A 20,751-nucleotide genomic window follows, 5' to 3' on the forward strand; every position below is an offset into this window, starting at 1 on the left:
GTGGCCATCTGAGTAAAGGGCAGTATGGTAGAGTGAGTGCTTTGGAAACTGCTAAGCTTATCTGGGATAGGCTCTCCAAAGTAAACGAAGGAGTCTCAACTCAACGTGTCTCTCGTGTTGACGTTCTTCACAATCTCTTCAACCGCTTCAAAAGACTCGACAATTAAAATGTTCAGCAAACCTTCGATCGCCTCACTGATATCTCAAATGAGCTTCAAGCACTTGGCGCCACTGACATCACCGACCATGAGGTGGTGAAGAAATTGCTGAGATCACTCGATTCTTCATTTGACACTCTGGCACTGATGATTGAAGAGCGTGTTGATTACATGTCACTTGATCCCGCTGATATCCTCGAGAGGCTAAACACTCATGAGTTCCAGCTTGCTGAGAAGAGAGATCTCTATGGTTCAAGCTATGGCAAACCACGTGCTCTGAAGGCCAAGGCAGTTTATGAGTCTCAGGAAGAAGACTCTACCAGCAGCCTTGGTGATCCTGAAGAACTGAGCCAGGAACTAGCACCGCTCATGAAGAAATTTCAGAAGTTCTAAAGACGTGGTCGCTTTGGAAAATCCTCAAGAGGCAACGATTCCTCATCTAGTGACTACAAGAAAAGGCTGTGCCACAAATGCAAGAAACCTGGTCACTACATTCAAGATTGTCCTCAATGGGACAAGGAATTAAAGAAGAAGAAATACAAGGATTACAGTTCTGATGATGCCAATAAGAAGAAGAAGAAATCTTCAAAGTCTTCATCATCAAAATCCTCGAAGTCTTCATGTCACAAGAAGAGCATCTCCAAGAAGGCTCGGGCATTCATTGGCAAGGAAATGGATTCTAAGGCTGATCTGAGGATCATGAGGAAGAGGAGGCATCCGAGGAGTCTGAGTCTGGTGTGGCAAGTCTAGCTCTTGCTACCGCATTTTTCAGCAAGTCTATCTTCAACTCTGAAGAAAATGGCAACACCAACAATGCTGATGAAGGCAATGATGACTACGCTCCCACCTATTGCTTCATGGAAAAGTGTGCCAAGGTAACTAAATACCCCTCCTCTGAATCAAGTGAGGATGAATCTGATGAAAATCTTAGGCCCAACTACTCTAAACTTGCTAAGATTGCTGTGAAACAACAAAAGGCTATTGAAAAACTTCAAAACATGCTAGACAAAAGTGATGATATGTTGGGTGATGAAATGGACCGCACTAAAGACCTAACTGAAAATCTTCAGAGACTTCAGTCTAAGTTTGACAACCTTCAAAGTCATCATAACACTCTCTTATCTGATCACGAGAAGCTTTCTTATGAATTTCTTCAAAGAAAGGAAGATCTTGAGAAGCTAAGAGTGAGTTATGAAGATCTTCAAAAGGAGCGCGATTCATTACTTGCTCAACAAATCAACGCTACTCAGGAAGAATTTGTTCCTCCATGTCTAAAGTGCATTGAACGTGAATCTGCTAATTCTTCACCTGAATGTTCAAATGCTTCAAATGTTACAAATTCTTCACCTATCTTTTCTATCACTAATTCCTCATCTGAGGACATTGCTAGTACTACTAATGATGCAGGGCTGAAGGAATTGTACATGACAAGCATGTACAAAAGCCTCAAAGCGCACCAGATTCTTTGTGATGTGCTGAAAAAGCAGATCCTCAACAGAAACCCTAGGAAAGAGGGTATTGCCTTTGAGAGGAAACTCAATGCTGATGGAACATATTGGAAGCCTGAGCAGTACCCCAAAACCTCATGGGTTGTTGCAAAGGGACCTCCAGTTGATCCATCCAATTTATCTGGCTTTACATGTGAATCTCCTCATTCTTCTGATGAGTCATTTGACTCCAACTATAAACTGTTCAAGACTCAGAATGGTGAAGTATTTGCTAGATATGTTGGCACTAACTGCAGGAACGGTTCCCCTATGAAGAAAATCTGGGTTCCCAAAAGTAGCCTTGAAAGTCTTCAGGTGAATGTCATCATGACACCACCTGTGAAGAATAGGAACCCCAGATCAACTTCTTCATATGAACCAAATTCTTCATATGGATCAAAGTCCTCATATGATCATCATCGTGCTAACCCTTCTGTTTCGCAGGGTAGAGCTAAGGGCTATGAATATGAGTGTTATTCTTCAAATCATTATGTTCATAAGTCCTCGACGAATTTATCTGCTTACTCATATGCTTACCCTAACCCCTCTTATGTGAAACAAAGCAGACTGGCTTCTATGACAACTTTCTCATATGGTGCTCGCAGGGTGATGAATTCTTTGCCACCCCTCCAGATGTGGGTGGTGAAGAAAAAGAACTAATCTCTTTTGTAGTGTCAGGTCTCCAGACGTGCTCAAAACGTCTAAAGAATTTGCTGGAGACCTGAATGTGCCTGAAAGGATGCAGGCTAATCATGAAGAAATGAATTTTCATTTCTCACGTCCTCATACTAATTTATCTATGCTATTGCTTGATGAAATTGATCTGCTGATATTGATGTCATATTCTTCACTGATGAAGTATATGAGTTCGTAAGTTGCACTAATTCATCTGCAGGATGATCAACCCAAAGCAAACGAGTGGGTCCTCGATAGTGGATGTACAAATCACATGACGGGTGACAGAATCTATTGATGGATGCTCCTTTATCACCGTCACATCTGAAGCATATCATCTTCGCTGACAAAGGCAAAAGTCAGATATTGGGTCTAGGTAAGGTTGCGATCTCAAAGGATCGACACATGGAAAAAGTCATGCTTGTCGAGTCCTTAGGATACAACCTCATGTCTGTCTCAATGCTTTGTGATCTCGATATGGTTGTTGTCTTTGGAAGATATCGTTGTGTTGTGATCATGGAAGCTGACCATTCCAAAGTCTTCGAAGGCTTTAGGAGAGGAGATTTGTATATTGTTGATTTCTCTACAGGACCGCAACCAGCCGTATGCTTACTTGCAAAAGCTTCAGAAGGATGGCTATGGCATCGACGACTTGGTCATGCTGGCATGAGGAATCTGCACACGCTTGCAAACAAGAAGCATGTCATTGGCATTGAGAATGTCAAATTCCTCGAGGATCACTTATGCAGAGCTTGTGAAGCTGGAAATATGACAAAGGCCAAGCATCCAGCGAAGACTGTCATGACTACCACTCGTCCATTTGAATTGCTTAATATGGATTTCTTTGGTCCTAACCACTATTCTGCAATTCTGAATGATGCATCTCAATATGGATTTGTTATTGTTGATGATTATTCTCGTTACACATGGGTGCATATTGTCACTTACAAACATGAAGTGCGGGAAGTCTTCAAACGATTTTCCTCGAGGGCTTCAACCAACTTTGGTGTGAAGATCAAGCACATCCGAACTGACAATGGGACCGAGTTCAAGAATTCCGGTCTAGATGGCTATCTTGATGAACTTGGTATTACTCATGAGTTATCTGCTCCTTATACTCCTCAGCAGAATGGCGTCGTGGAGCGTAAGAACAGAACCCTTGTTGAAATAGCTCGCACTATGCTTGATGAATACAAGACGCCTCATCGCTTCTGGATTGAGGCAATTGATACTACGTGCCATGTCATCAACAGGGTATATCTTCATAAATTCTTCAAGAAAACTGCGTATGAACTTCTCACTGACAAAAAGGCCAATGTGAGTTATTTCAAAGTTTTCGGTGCTAAATGTTGGATTAGAGATCCTCATCACACTTAATTATCACCGAAAGCACATGAAGGTTTTATGCTTGGTTATGGAAAGGACTCGCACACCTACAGAGTCTTCAACAATGTTCTTCACAAAGTTGTTGAAACTGTAGATGTGTGGTTTGATGAAACTAATGGCTCGCAAAGAGAGAACCTACCTTCTGTGATAGATGAACCATCACCTGAGGATTCTATCATGTTCAAGGCTACTGAGGATGTCATTCCTACCGAAGAATCTGCTGAAGAATTCATTCCTGATCGTGATGATCGTCGGGCTGGCGCACCTGAAGAAAATGGTGCTGAAGAAAATGCTCCTAATGGGAATGCTGATCAAATTCCTCGAAGACAACCCACTCATCCTCGCATTGCTAACAAAGTGCAAATTGAGAAGATCATTGATGACATTAAAGCACCAGGTCCTCTCACTCGCTCAAAATCTTCACATTTATATAACTTTTGTGGGCACTTTGCTTTTGTCTCTATCTCAGAGCCCACTAAGGTAGATGAAGCATTTCTGGAGCCTGAGTGGATTCAGGCTATGCAAGAAGAATTGCATCAATTGGAGCTCAACAACGTCTGGGAACTGGTCAAACATCCAGATCCTCGCAAGCACAACGTCATTGGCACAAAGTGGATCTACCGCAACAAGCAAGATGAAAATGGCCTTGTGGTGAGGAATAAGGCACAACTTGTAGCTCAAGGCTACACACAGGTTGAAGGAATTGATTTCGATGAAACTTTTGCACCTATTGCTAGACTTGAGGCTATTCACATGTTACTTTCTTACACTAACCATCATAATATCACCTTATATCAAATGGATGTGAAAAGTGCATTCCTCAATGGTAAGCTTGAGGAAGAAGTATATGTTGCTCAACCCCCAGGTTTTGAAGATCTAAAGAATCCCGACAAAGTCTTCAGACTCAACAAGGCCCTGTATGGCCTCAAGCAAGCCCCTCGGGCATGGTATGATAGTTCGAAGGAATTCTTCATGAAGAAAGGCTTCAAACTCGGTTCACTCGACCCAACTCTTTTCACAAAATCTTATGATGATGAACTGTTTGTGTGCCAAATCTATGTTGATGATATTATCTTTGGCTGTACTGACCAACGATATAGTGATGAATTTGCATATATGATGAGTGAAGAATATCAAATGTCTATGATGGGAGAATTGAAATTCTTTTTAGGTCTTCAAATTCGTTAACAGTGCAATGTCATATTCATATCTTAGGAGAAATATCTCAAAGATGTATTGAGGAAATTCGGTATGCAAGACTGCAAAGGGGTCAAAATTCCAATGCCCACAAATGGCCATCTATGCACTGATGAAAATGGTCAAGACTTTGATCAAAAGGTATACCGCTCCATGATTGGCTCTTTATTGTACCTATGTGCATCTAGGCCAGATATTATGCTTAGTGTTTGCATGTGTGCCCGATTTCAAGCTACACCGAAGGAATCACATCGTAAGGCTGTGAAGCATATTCTTCGATATCTAGCTCACACACCAACACTTGGATTATGGTATCCCAAGGGCTCTACTTTTGATCTCATTGGATATTCAGACTCTGACTATGCTGGCGATCGCGTGGACCGCAAGTCAACATCAGGCATATGCCATTTCCTCGGACGATCTTTGGTTTGTTGGTCCTCAAAGAAACAGAACTGCGTATCTCTCTCCACTGCAGAAGCTGAGTACATTGCTACTAGATCGTGCTGTGCTCAATTACTATGGATGAAGCAAACACTCAAGGACTATGGCATCAACGTGAAGAATGTGCCTCTCTACTGCGATAATGAGAGCGCTATCAAGATTTCTAACAACCCAGTTCAGCACTCGAAGACAAAGCACATCCAGATTCATCATCATTTTCTTCGTGATCATGTGTTGAAGGGCGATATCTCCATCTGCCATGCAAGCACTGAAGATCAGCTGGCCGATATCTTCACTAAGCCCTTGGATGAGAAGAGATTTAGCAAGTTGTGGTGTGAGCTAAATATCCTAGAATCTTCGAATGTTCTCTAAAATGGACACTCATCGTAACACTTATGATGACTTGATGACTTAGATGCGCAACACACGAAGTAACATTTTTCTTCAGTCAATGAAGACTAACCCTCTAAGTGTGAAGAAATTAATGAAGAAATTGACTCTCAGAGTCCTACGACAATTGTACGCGGTGTGTGAAGCCAACTTTCTTATACGGTGGGTTATGCCACCACAAATGTTGAATATCTTCAATTCGAGTTTTTCCTCAGTTTTTCAAATTCTTCAACTTGCAATTTCTTCACTCTTTCCGGTGTTCTTCATTTGAATATATATATATATATACATATATATATATATATATATATATATATATATATATATATATATATATATGAGTTTATGTCCTCTACAACATTCACTTATTGCTAATTTTTCAAGTTGACTTTTTCCGCTAAGTGAATGTGATCGGACCCTTCCCCCTCTATGCTAAACTCAATCTAATCTTGTCACAAATTCTTCATGTGCGTTCTATTTGAAACTCGTTCAAAATCTTCACTGTGTCCTTGACAGCTGAATAAATAGCAAATGGAAACTTAAAACTTATCTTATTTGAATTTTCGGCCTTGCCGCTCAAACTGTTCCTCTTCTCACGATAATATACTTATCTATTCACCCACGATCCTACAAGATTGCCACCTCACAGTACGTGGGTGACACATGTCACGTGAATGAGAAGGGCCAGGGGCACATTCGTCTGAAATCTTCGGGCGCACAGTTTTTCACTGCCGCTATAAATACCCCTGCTCTTCCTCACTTCACTTTTACTCCGCTCGACCTCTCTCCCGCTCGAGCTTCCCCAGAACCCTAGCGCCTCCACTACTTCATTATCGCCGGTGAGGAAGAGCTTCACTGCCTCGACCTCGTTGCCATCGTACTCGCGCCGATTGCGGATTTCTTCACTCCGCCGCCGCCGTAGTCGTCTTCCTCTGCCGAGTTAGGGCGTGGAAGATCTGAACTGACGAACTTCACATCTACACTTCCCAGTTCATCGTGTTCTTCACTTCGGGTAATTAAAAGTTACTTTTATTGCCCGCTTTGATTCATGTGTTTTCTTAAAAATCTTAAAAGGTGTTTGTTCTTCAAATCATCACACACTAAACACCTCACATGTTATCTGTTCTTGATTCGTTTCTCTAAGCAATGATTTTCTTCAAGATTCCTCAATTGTGTGGATTTTCAAATCTGTACAACTCTGGAACCTAAGATAAAGAACGCTTAGTGAAATTCTTCAAGACTCATCGGTCAAATTCCTCAAACCTATTCTTTTATGAAAATCTTCTGAGAACGCATATGACCTCTCCAAATTCCTCGCAACTATACTCTATTCACAGGTACACATGTCCTTTGCTGAAACACTGGGTTCTCATCAACTTAACTCATTTGCAGCGTTCTTTGAAGAAAAGTTGCATACCTCTTCAGAAACTTCAGTTGTTCATCCTCAGCTGAAGAAAATGGCTAACGGTAAGAAGCCACAGAAGGGAGGAAAGAGGCCAGAGGTCAATACTGTGTTTGAAATACCTAAGGATATTTATGCTGGATACTGCACTCCCGATGAGGCCAAGTTTGGCAAGGAGGACAAGAATCAGCGCAAGGTGTGCATACAACGGATTGAGAGGAGATGGGCACGAGAATGGAGGGAGTATAGGTATGTTACTCCCAAGTACATGAAGAAATTCGCGCTCAACCCTCCATGCTCAAGACCTCCATTGAGACCTGGCTAACTGGCGGATCCCACCAGCCTCAAGCGCGGTGAGGACTATGCTGCTGAATGGGCTAGGCACCAGGCCAAACTGGCCAAGCAAGCAAAGGAAGCAGTGAGGAAATTCAATGAAGATTCTGCTACTGCTGCTAACGCTGCTAAGGCATCTCGTAGTAAGCCCAGGAAGGCTATGCCAAAGAAGCCCGCCCACAAGTCCAGTGCTTCTCCTTCAATGCCCTCACGGCCAAGCTCCTCAGAAATGCCCTCAAGGCCAGTATCTTCAAAGCCCTCACGGCAAATTCCTCAGTCTTCTCCTCCTCCTCCAAAGTCCTCAGTTCCTCCGACAAAGTCTTCAGCTGCTCCGACCAAATCTTCGGCACCTGTGCATCTCACCACGTGCCAAAGGACAACTGTCATCTCTATTGCCTCAGGAGCATCTGCTAGCTCCACTGCTGCACCAAGTTCCTCAGCCGGTCCATCCCTGCTGAAGAAAAAGGCCACTGCTGGATGAGGCCTTCGCCCAAGTCCTCACAAGAAGCAGGTTGCCTTCCAAATCCCCTCTGATGATGATGAGGCTGATGATGAAGAACTTGCTGAAATCATCAGGGACAGGCAAGCCAAGGCCGCTAGAGCCAAAGGCAGCAATGTGCCACTAATTCTGGATCCCAAGTTGATCCTCGATTTCATTGACTTATGGCACAAGGACCCCACTACACCTTTGCCGGAAATGAACCTCACTCCTGGTCAAAGTCATGTTCTGACTAACTTCATTGAGGAAGAGAAGTGGAAGTATCAAGAAGGACGAAGGCTGAAGAAAGCGCAGTACAAGAAACAGCGCTACCTCAAGGACAATGTCCTCACTCTTACTCCTGAACAACTCATTGTTGTACAAGCTGAAATCAAGCAACTGAGTGATGATTTCAATCGGTAGCATGCTGATTGGATGGGAGCAAAGGTTCGGTTCGTCAATTTGACAAAGACTTTCTCTTCAACTCCCACTGCTCCGGTGCATGTTGAAATTCCTCAGGCTGAAGCATCTGCCCAGCCTACTGAAGAACATGCCAGCACTGCTGATGTCAGTTAGGCTGCTAAAGATAATGAGAGTACCAGGGATGATGACTCCATTCCAGCCACTAAAGAAATTGCCAGGGCATCCACTAGTGATGCGCCTGAGGAAAGTGAACAAATCAGGACAACTGCATCAGTTGTGCCTGAGGCAAATGAACCAAAGTCCTCTGCACCTCATGCGCCTACACCAACTCCGATCCTTCCATCTGCATCAGATGCAAAGAAGACCAAGGCTGCAGAGCATGCAACGATGAAAAAGAGGAAGGCATCAGCTTCACCAGATTCTTCAGCTCCGAAGAAAATGAAGCCTTTGACAAGTTCAGCTGCAAATCCTATTTATGCCGTTCGTGTCTCCTTCATGCCATCAAAGGACCTTGTTCCGTTTGGTGAAGACTATGAGATTCCCAAGGAATCCGATGAAGAAACTGCTTCTGCTGCTTCGACAGAGTAGTTGGACGAAGAAATTGAAGTGGATAAAATCCCTTCAACCCCAGTCATCTCCTCACCTATGCCTCAGTTCACTGCTGAAGAGGCAGGTGTTGAAGAAATTGAAGATGAGGATGTGGACATTGGGTGTACCACTCTTGTGCTCAATGATGAATTTTGGGACAGTCAACATCCAAACTCTCCAATGTTCACTCCTCTCCAAGCTGTTCCTCAGTCCCCAGCCGCTACTGAAGTAAAAATGGGATCTGAAGAACCTCATGCAACCCCAAGTGTTCATGAAGAAATTCCAGCCACTAGTGCTGAAGAAAATGTGAATGAAGAAGTGATGACCCAGGCTGCTATTGCAGAAGAAACTAAAATTCCTCAGCATGAGGAACCTGAGATTGTGATTCCTGAGGTGGTACTGCAGATCACTGACACCCCTCAACCCAAGCCAAAGAATCCCTTCTCCAAGAATCCAAAATTCAAGGCTGATGATTTCTTCGGCGAGCGTGTGTTCTTCACTGATTTTAACCCATATGACAATGCTCGTCTTAGAAGGAAGCGCTTCTGGACTGCCAGCCAGGCCAACTTCTATTCCTCAGTTCTCTTTGACAAGGACAAAGTCTTCGATCATGAGCATATTCCTCATGTGGACATGGAATCCATGCCTTGCTTCTCTCTAGTCCTCAGCATGATTCATGACGCAGGCTTGCTCAATTTCTGCTCTGACATAGTTGATTGGAATGAAGAGCTCATTCTTCAGTTCTACGCAACTTTGCATATCACAGGCGATGCTGCTGACGTCAACTCGTGGGTGTTGGACTAGATGGCTGAAAACACTCATTACAAGGCACCAACCTCTGAATTGCTTCGTGCCTTGCCAGTCAGTCCTCCACTAGAAGGCGCTTGTTGTCTGTACGATGAACCTGAACTCACTGACCACTATATGCAAGTGCTCATGAAGCTGCTGAAGCCTGGACAATCCCAAAGGACCAAATTCCTCGTGAAGGATTTGATGTATGTAGCAAGAACTATCTACCGCATTCTGATGAAGACCATGAGTCCAATCAAAGGTCTTGATTCATCAGATGAAGAAATTGTGGGGATGATGAAGAATATGCTTTTCAACATCATGCATGGTATCCTTATCAATTACCATGATTTCTTCATGAGGACTCTGGCGAATGTTGCACTTTCTCCATTTGAGATGAAGCCTTACGCGTCATGGATCATGAGATTCCTCAGAACAAGGTCTTCACTCAACTACAAGGCTGATACTCTTAATCATGGCAGCTACTTGACCCCGATTGAATTCCTCAAATGGACATATTCCTCATCTGAAGGAAAGGGCAAGGCACCTGCTATTATCGATGAAGGCATTCATCCATTGGATGGTCAGTTCCGCAAAGCTACATCTTACTCCACCAATGATGACTCTGCCACTCATGATACTGCTGCCAATGCTACCAAGACAAGTCCTCAAGCTACTGCTCCTCGTGTGATGACTGACCGTGAACTGCTTATAAGTCTTCACCAGAAGGTCGATCGGAACCACAAGTGGGTTAAGTGTCAGTTTGGCTCTATTCTTCACAACATGACTTCTGCACATAATGCAGTGAAGAAAAACCATTACTACCTCCATGAAGTGTTTGATCGCACCTGGGCTATTCTGTCACATCTGTATGGTGAAGAAGATCTTAAGCAAATGGGCTTCAAGGAAGACTTTGACTTGTCTGCACCTTCACCGAAGAGATTCAAGAAAGTCGAGGTTCCTTCCGTGGTGGCCAGCTCATATTCTTCTTCACGCGCCACGGACGAGCATGAAGACTTGGACGACACTGCAGCAGGCCCTACAACGACTCAAGACCCTGACAACGCTGGCGCTCCTCCATCAGCATGATATTCTTCAGGGGCGTTAGTCCTCAGTTTCAACCCTTTTGGTCATTTGATGACAAAGGGGGAGAAATTTGAGTTAGTCTTCAAGCGGGTCTATCTTATATGGACATTTTTTTGCTAAGTTACAACTCTCGTTCTTCTGATGACTTTGCTGGATCGAGTTGTAATCTTAAACTTTATGGTGGCTTGATACTTTTGTTGTGTTCCTCTGCATGCTTATTCCTCATTAATGTTAATGCACGCATGCTGAGTTACATCAGTCACCATATTTCATCATGCATTTCAAATTCCTCATATTATATATCAAATGCGTGTATGAATTACAACATATAGGGGGAGATCTCCATGATTATATTCTTCAAGTGTGCATTGCTTCAAAAGCAAATTCCTCACGATGCACATCTTCAGGGGGAGTTCTTCTATATCTTGCAATCAAATTCCTCAAAATAAGTATTTACACTTCACATGTTTATCCCTGTTGAAAACTTAACCTATATTGTTATCAATCACCAAAAAGAGGGAGATTGTAAGTGCATCTAGTGACCCTTAGTGATTTTGGTGTATTGGACTTATAGGTTAAGGGACTGATGCATTTGTGAGTGTACACAAATCTATAATTCTATGAGGAGTTTGATATTTACAGAGAAAGTCGACCCCTAAAAATGAAGTTCTTCGACTGAAGAATTTGGATTTCTGAAGACTTACTGAAGACTTTGAAAGTGAAGAAATTGGTGTGACCTTGAAGACTTGGTAATCATTCGAGGAACATGAAGCATGAAGACTCTTGTTTTTACTGTTTCATTTTCTCTTTCTTGAGTCATAGGAAACACGGTACTCTTAAAGGGGGTCGAGGAAATACTAAGGAAAAATTTCCATGTGATGCTCAACTCAAAATCCTACACCTACCAATCCCTTCGAGTGAAGCCATTGGAAATCTCGCACAGTTCAGTCATATTCTTCAGTGACAGAGACGAAGTTCTTCTGGTCTCTGAGGAATTTGTTCTGACTGAAGAGTTAGGAATTCGCCAGTGCGGATTTCCTACAAAGTGAGGAACATGATAGCCCTGAGGAATTCAAACCTCAAATATTCTGACCATTGTTGTGCTACGCGCCAGCTGTCCTAAAATATCTACCCACCTAACGGTCATATCAGTTAAGGGCATTTATGTCTTATCATGTCGGGCTGCTCCCCGGCTATAAATAGCCACCCCCTACAACCACTAGTTGGTTGGCTGCTCCGAGAGAAACTGACACTTGTCAGTTGAGAGCAACCCATCCTCCAAGGACTTTGAGTGAAAATCATCAAGTGAGGAAATTCCAAACCCAAACCTACGAAACCCAAAGTGATTGAGCATCACTGAAAAAATTGATCCTGCGTGGATCTGACGCTTGTTTCCTTTGAAGACTGTGCTTCTTCCAGACGGTTAGGCGTCAAGGTCTAGAGCATCCAAGAGGAATTGTGGATCGCCGAGTGACCGAGTTTGTGAAGGTTCGGAAGTCACTGAAGACTTACCACGAGTGATTGGGCGAGGTCTGTGTGACCTTAGCTCAAGGAGAATACGGTGAGGACTGTGTGTCCGAGACTGGGTGTCCTCGAGTTTAAATACTCAGCCGCTCCAACAAGATGTACAACTGAGACAGCAGTTGGAACTGGTCTACCAAATCATTGTCTTCACCGAGCTAACTGGTTCTATCTCCTCAACTCTTTCATTTCCTCATGTATGTTGTTGCGTGCTTGTTCATATCTGTTTGAAGACATTGACTGAAGACATCCTCAATTTCCTCAGTTCTATTTCTTTAGTCTGTCCATCTTCTTCCTTGTGTTATCCTGTGTTTACGCTTTCTGTACTCTGTGCTTGTCTTCATTTCATCATGATGACTATGCTTGTGTTCTTTTATGTTCCTTTATGAGTACTTATTCCGCTGCAAGTAGTTCTTCATTTAGGAATTTCCTCACCAGCAAATTCCTTAGTGAAGAATTCATAAAAATCGCCTATTCACCCCCCCTCTAGTCGATATAACACACTTTCACTGAGCCCGAACATCTTTCAACTCGACGCTCAGTCGGATATTAGCATCTTGGAGCTTATTTTTCTCCTGAATAGACTGCGTAAGCACGCGTTCGTCGGCCTTCAGCTAACTTCGCAGGTGCCGCTCATTATCTCCCACAGTCTTCGGATTTCCTCCAGGATTGTCTGCCAAATCTTTCGTCAGATTTATAAACCACGCCGAACAAATAAACTGGTAGAAGGAAATTATTACCAGAAGAGGCCTTTTTGGATTCCTCTTGTTCGGCAACATTGGCCTTCATTTGGGCCTTACATTCCTCCAGATCTTGAGACAACTAGGCATTCTTCTCTACAAGAACCTATGCATTTAATGATCCTCAAATCAATTGTGCCTACTGTTTCAAGTCTCAGGGGATACTAATACACATACATATTAAATTTTCTTACCCGTATATCCTTCACATACTGGTCCGTTGCTCTGGCAAGTCCATCTTGAGCAGCGCGGATATATGCGTGTCCGAAATTGTAGGCAGTAAACGTCTCTTCGGAAAAAATACCACCACGAAGTATGGCCCATCGGTGCCGGTGATTCATGGCGCTCTCCACTTTAGAATTTGTGGCGGAAAACCTATCTGTGTCCTCTGCAGGAGGACAGTTCGGCACGTCCCCACATCAACCTTCGCCTGTGAATCCGGTTCAGGAATCTGGCAGCTAGAGGCGTGGCCGGTAGGGTCCCCAGATATAGTCTGGCGTTTTTCGACAGGACATAATTAAAGTTGTCACATCTTGGCAAAAGACCAGATAACCATAGGGCATGTTTAATGAATACCTCTGCGCCCGCGTCTCGGTCCTAACCGCCTTCCTTTTGAGCCTACCTTGTCTAGGCGCCTCTTGCTGAGAGGCCCCCGTGGGTTCCGCGCGGCGTCCTGATGGCTGTTTCTATAAAAATGTGGCGTGTGAGCATAAGGTATGGCATAATGAAGGAATCATTTCGGAAAGTTGGGACCTCGACATCACTTACGTGTGACACAGGAAGCAGTCCGGGATAATCCACGATAATGGCCACTAAAGAGCCGCCACTGCTTGCCTGGTAGAAAGTCCCATTGACAAATTCCACAGATATGTCCGGATCTTTTTCAAGTCCGGGGTCGAGAGCCCGGCCGGGATCCTCTGGCTGCGGAGAGGGGTTGTTGAACTCTTTCACGGCCCTCCTTAGTTCCTGCTTCAAAACAGCAAGGTAAATAATTGTGACAACGGAGGTAAGAATGGATGGAGTCGAGTAAAGGATGACAGCTTACCCAACTACGGGGGTTGTACATGGAAAATCCATCCCACAGTTTAATGCGGAGGAACTCCTCTTCTTCTCCTTTATACAGATCGGACAGTATTCTCGTCAGAGCGGTGGCGGAGTCCGGACCTTTACGACCGTAGCAGGAGGCATCGTCTTCGCCATTGAAGTGCCACATGGGTTTCCCCCGATATTGAAGTGGATGCACTCCCCGCATTATGCATATTGACATGACGTCGATTATAGTCAGTCCTGATTTGGCCAGGGTCTTTATCCTACTCATCAGATAGAGGACTTCTCTGTTATCTTCCTCCTGGGGGCTCCGAGGGCGCCAGCTTTGGCGTTTCTTCAGTGGAGTATTGGTAAACTCCGGGAGGCCAGTCCGGACTAGGTCTGGAAGGGGAACGTCATCAACATAAAACCACTCCGAAGGCTAGTCCTCGGATGCCTTCTTTGGAGTACTGGATAGATATCCAGTCTGGGCGACGCGCCATATTTCGGCTCCGCCCACTTGATATATAGATCCCTCCTGGTTGCGGGGGACGAGGCAAAATAACCTCTTCCATAGCTCGAAATGAGCTTCGCAGCCTAGGAACAACTCGCAGAGGGCAACATAGCCCGCGATGTGCAGTATGGAGGCAGGGGTAAAGTTATGCAGCTGGAGGCCGTCGAACTCCAGGAGCCCGCTGAGGAATGGGTGGATTGGAAACCTGACTCCTCTTAGCAGATATGGGACAAGGCATACCCGCTCCCCCTGAGATGGGTTAGGGAATCTCTCCGCTTGCTCCCCGCCATTATAGGTGGCTAGTCCGGATTGGACAGGGACCATGTATGCGGGCGGGAGAAACCCTTGAGTCTGCAGCTCTATTAGGCGGCTGTGAGGGACGCAACACTTTTCCCAATCCCCTGGTTTCGAGCTAGGGGAGTGATGGGCAGAGCTGCGGCGACCGGTCATGATGGGATGACCTCTTTTGGACGCGCTCTACAGAATTCTTGCTCGGGAGAAGGTGGTGTGATTTGGATCTAAGGATCCCCGTCTCTTCAAATAGACGGCTTGCCTACGGGATTAGGGTGGAAAATGTAAAAATGTCGCGGCCCCTCATCTTCGCTCGACACATGGAGATGGCCATTATTGAAGCACAGAAGCTGAGGATTACAACATTACTGGGGAGCCGGACACTGTTCGCTACGACGGGTACGCTAGATTTGGAGAAGAACCTGCCTTGCAATGCCGAAGACAATCTGCACGCCGGACTCATCGTCATTGAAGCCTGGTTCGGGGGCTACTGAGGGAGTCCTGGATAAGGGGGTATCCGGACAGCCGGACTATATACTTTGGCCGGACTGCTGGACTATGAAGATACAAGATTGAAGACTTCGCCCCGTGTCCGGATGGGACTCTCCTTGGCGTGGAAGGCAAGCTTGGCAATCCGGATTATAGATCTCGTTCTCTGTAACCGACTCTATGTAACCCTAGCCCCCTCCGGTGTCTATATAAACCGGAGGGTTTAGTCCGTAGGACACAATAACAACAATCATACCATAGGCTAGCTTCTAGGGTTTAGCCTCTCTGATCTCGTGGTAGATCAACTCTTGTAATACTCATATCATCAAGATCAATCAAGCAGGAAGTAGGGTATTACCTCCATCGAGAGGGCCCAAACCTGGGTAAACATCGTGTCCCCAGCCTCCTGTTACCATTAGCCTTAGACGCACAGTTCGGGACCCCCTACCCGAGATCCACCGGTTTTGACACCGACACCGGCCTCCCGGAGTTTCTTGATATCCTTCTCCTAGACGGAGGAGGCCATCCACTTACCTTGCACTCCGGATCCGGACATGGTCGGAGTGCTTTTTAGGAAGAAGAGATGAGGGCTTGGGTACTGGAGCCCAAGAATGGGGAAGCAGAAGAGAAGGCGTGGGTGAAAAAGGGTTATCCTTATCCCTTTATAAAGGCAGTAAAAATCATGCGCCTACCCACTCGCCCTAAATATTAGCTTATTTCCCAAGCACCGTGTTGATGGCATGGTTGGTTTACCCATACCCGCATTGATGAGAATCCCGTGATAAGGGGACGCGATCTCTGCTTTTACAAGACGTGCCAGTAAAACTACACCTCAAAATACGGAGGGGCAGGATAAAAACGGTTCGAATAAAGACCGGGCCGTGGCGTGATGCCACGCTGTGAGTTGTCAGTAGATTGGACTCGTGGGATATTGTACTCTCTATAGCGGTATGTGGAATTTGTTTTGCAGATTCGGACAACATTCTTATGTTCAAGATCTACCTTGGAGTATTCGGAGAAGGAACCCGCCTTCCAATGCCGAAGACAGTCTGCGCGCCGGACTCATCATCATTAAGCCTGGTTCAGGGGCTACTGAGGGATTCCCGGATTAAGGGGTCCTCGGACAGCCCGACTATATGCATGTGTCGGACTGTTGGGCTATGACTATACAAGATAGAAGACTTCGTCCCATGTCTGGCTGGGACTCCCCTTTGCGTGGAAGGCAAGCTTGGCGATTCGGATATGTAGATTTGTTTCTCTGTAACCAACTCCGTGTAACCCTATCCCCCTCCGGTGTCTATATAAACCGAAGGGTTTAGTCCGTAGGACAAGAACAATCATAATCATAGGCTAGCTTCTAGGGGTAGCCTCTATGATCTCGTGGTAGATCAACTCTTGTAATACTCATATTCATCAAGATCAATCAAGCAGGAAGTAGGGTATTACCTCCATAGAGAGGGCCTGAACCTGGGTAAACATTGTGTCCCCCGCCACCTGTTACCATTAGCCTTAGACGCATAGTTCGAGACCCCCTATCCGAGATCCGCCAGTTTTGACACCGATAGTCGGTAGGAGACGGCGGTGAAGTGCGGTGACAACGAATCAGGGAGACGGCAGCGGGGTGGGCGAGGGATTTGGGGGAGAAGTGGTGGCCGGGGGGAAACAGTTTTTGGGTTAAGTCAAACTTAGCGGTAGCGCGTTTCACAAAACGCGCTATAGCTAAGGTAGCTATAGCGGTTTATACAAAACGCGCTACTGCTATAGCTATGTGATTTCTTTTTATTTTCTTATTTCCTTTTCTGTTTCTATAGCGGGGGTCTAGGAAATGTGATTGAGCTATATTAGCTATAGCGCCTCTTATGAACAAACGCTATTGCTACGCCTTTCTCCTTTTTTGCCTTTTCATTTATTTTGATTTAGATTTTATTTGTTTCCTTTCTCCTTTTTCTATTTCTTTCATTTTCATTTACTCTTCCATTTGTTTTTCATTTTATTTTATTTCCATTAGCAGTAGCGCATTTCTTAGAAAACGCGCTACTACTTAGATCCTAGCGGTAGCGCACCTCTTTCAAGCCCGCTACTGCTATGTGTGGCATATTGTCTTAGCAATATGAATATTAGTAGTAGCGCGTTTACATGTGCACGCGCTACTGCTACAATTTTATCTGTAGCGCCCTTTTCCCTCACGCGCTACTGCTATCTAGCACTAGCGCCCTTTTTTGACCTGCGCTACTGCTAAATTTCTGTGTATAAGGTTTTCCCTAGTAGTACGTCAACACCATTGCCTCTCCGATGAAGCGTGAGTAGTTTACCACAGACCTTCAGGTCCATAGCAAGTAGCTAGATGGATTCTTCTCTCTCTTTGACTCTCAATACCATATTCTCCTCGATGTTCTTGGAGATCTACTCGATGTAATAATCTTTTGCGGTGTGTTTGCCGAGATCCGATGAATTGTGGATTTATGATCAGATTATCTATTAATATTATTTGGTTCTTCTCTAAATTCTTGTATGCATGATTTGATATCTTTGCAAGTCTCTTCGAATTATCAGTTTAGTTTGGCCTACTAGATTGATCTTTCTTGCAATGGGAGAAGTGCTTAGCTTTGGGTTCAATCTTGCGGTGTCCTTTCCTAGTGACAGTAGGGGCAGCAAGGCACATATTGTATTGTTTCCATCGAGGATAAAAAGGTGGGGTTTTCATCATATTTCTTGAATTAATTCCTCTACATCATGTCATCTTACTTAATGTGTTACTCTGTTCTTTATGAACTTAGTACTCTAGATGCATGCTGGATAGGGGTCGATGTGTGGAGTGATAGTAGTAGATGCAGAATCATTTCAGTCTACTTGACACAGACGTGATGCATATGTTCAAGATCATCTTGCTTTTCTAGCAATTGATCGGCAGTGATTTGTTCACCCACCGTAATATTTGCTATCTTGAGAGAAGCCACTATTGAAACCTATGGCCCACGGGTCTCTTTTCCATTATATTGAATCTCTTTTACACCTTAATAGTTTCCGATCTACTATTTTGCAACCTTTAACTTTCATATCTATAAATCAAAAATACCAAAAATATTTACTTTACCATTTATCTATCTCTATCATATCTCACTTTTCCAAGTGACTGTGAAGGGATTGACAACCCCTTTATCGCGTTGGGTGCAAGTTGTTGATTATTTGTGCAGGTATTCGGTGACTTCTGCATTGTCTCCTACTGGATTGATACCTTGGTTCTCAAAACTGAGGGAAATACTTACGCTACTTTGCTACTGTCGGTGTACTAGAGTAGGGGTACCCTAGTATCCCGAACTTGTGCACGGGCAGTTGCAGCACCCCGCGGCAAGGCTTGCCGGGTGACCGCCAAGGTCCTCCGTGGTTCCTTTGGAGCCATTCAAGAACAAAGTATTCAAGCCAAGGAGACAAGGCCCCAGCAAGAGGAGCTTGCCGGGAAGGCCAACCAAGGCATCTCAAGGAACTTGCCGCGACGCGCCACGCGTCCCGGCAAGGCCCGGTGAGCGACAAGCTTCCGGACGCGACAAGACAACGACCGCGGCAAGGCGCTTGCCGCGGCAAACTACCACTCTGTACCCGCGCTCCAGCACATCCACCAACGTGTCGCCCTGGGGCCTTCCCAGGCGCGCGTGGCAAGAGGCTGTGCAACCAGCGGTGCGCGGTGGCAAGCGACGCTGACAAGATTGCCATCGTGGCGAGCGGTGGCGTCCCTGACGGTCCCTTTTTGCACTATTTGGGCGACGTAGACGGGCATTTAATGCCTTTGTCCCCTGCCGTCTGGGTTAGGTATGATACACTGTACAGGTAGTTGTACCAACCGCAATTCCTTTTCCATTTTTACCCTTGTCTACGTTGCCACCTGTCGGAGACCCCTTTAGCATATAAAAGGAGGCCCATGCGCAACGTAGAGGGGGGTTGGAGGGCAGAAAAACACTCACGCTCGGTCTCGTTAGCAGCTAGTGTGTACTGTAGCACTAAGCGCTCCCGAGCAAGAACTCAATACACTCAGACATGCAGCTGTAGGAGTGTTATCTCTCCAGAGAGCTCCGAAGCTGGGTAAACTGCTCGTGTGCTTCGCCTTGATCCGCTCTTCGTGCGATCTCCGCCCCCCGCCGAACCGAAAGGGGCTTGGTCCGCCGGTCCCATAGGTGTTCGTGGATCAGTTTCCCCGACATCTTTGGCGCGCCAGGTAGGGGGCGTCGAGGTTGTGTGAACCTGATCCGGCGTTCACACGAGCTAGATCTTCATCTTCTTCATCGACATGCCACCGAAGAAGAAGGCTTCGGCGGCAGCTGTTCCGTCCACGTCGATCCCACCACCACCGGAGCAAACGAGTGGTGGGGTAGACCCCGGCGGAAGAACGGGCATCGACGAGGGAGCTCACGGTGCTGCCAGGTCCAAGGACAAGGCTGCGTAGACCTCGGCGTCCGTACATGCACCGCGCCCATCTCAGGAGGCGCAGGACTGACAGCGTCATGGTATTCACATTACCATACATTTGTTGGACCAAGATCGAGCTGGTGGATCTCGGGGTGTTCAAGACCAGCATGCACGCCAACACGCTGGCACGAGCGAGACACGGTCGCTTGGACGGGATACTGCTCCTTCTAACATAGTTAGAAGTCCGAGCATATCCCGCTCCTCGCACCGTTCGCCACTGCCGCCCACCACTCCAGCAGAAGCTTTGGCGCGAGCTCAACTGCTCCTGGATTACCCTCCAACGGCAGACAAGATCGATCAATGGAGGGCCACCATTCAGAGTCTCATCGGCTTCGCCAACGGCGACACTCCGCACCAGACGAGTACATCGCTGCCGCGGCAGGACTGCCAGGCACGATCCAATGGCGACGAAACCGGTGGGGGTGCAACCATCATGCGCTCTCCACCCCAAAGGCCAAGATCGCCGACTCGCCGGATCCACCTTGACAGTGACTCCACCGCATCATCAGATCCACGAGCTCGTCGCGATCAGCGCCAAGTTCTTCATGAACGACAGCAAGAAGACGCTCGTACTCGCATCGAGCGCCGAAGAGAAGCGCGGCGTCAATCGGACTAGCGCGCTGGGCCCTCTGTCGACATGCATGCGCCAGGGGAACCAGGCGACTTGCCGTACGCGGTAGGTTGCCCTGCGTTCACTCGTGAGCTGCGGCAAGTCCAGTGGCCCAGCACGAAGAATTTCAAGCCAGATGTACCAGAGAAGTACGACGGCAAGTCGCATCCGTCGGAGTTCCTCAGCATCTACACCATCGCGGTGCAAGCTGCCGGGGGGCGGGACGACAAGATCCTGGCCAACTACTTCCCTCTGGTGCTCAAGCC

The sequence above is a fragment of the Triticum dicoccoides genome, chromosome 4B (genome assembly GCF_002162155.2).
Source record: "Triticum dicoccoides isolate Atlit2015 ecotype Zavitan chromosome 4B, WEW_v2.0, whole genome shotgun sequence".
In the NCBI taxonomy this organism is placed as follows: Eukaryota; Viridiplantae; Streptophyta; class Magnoliopsida; order Poales; family Poaceae; genus Triticum; species Triticum dicoccoides.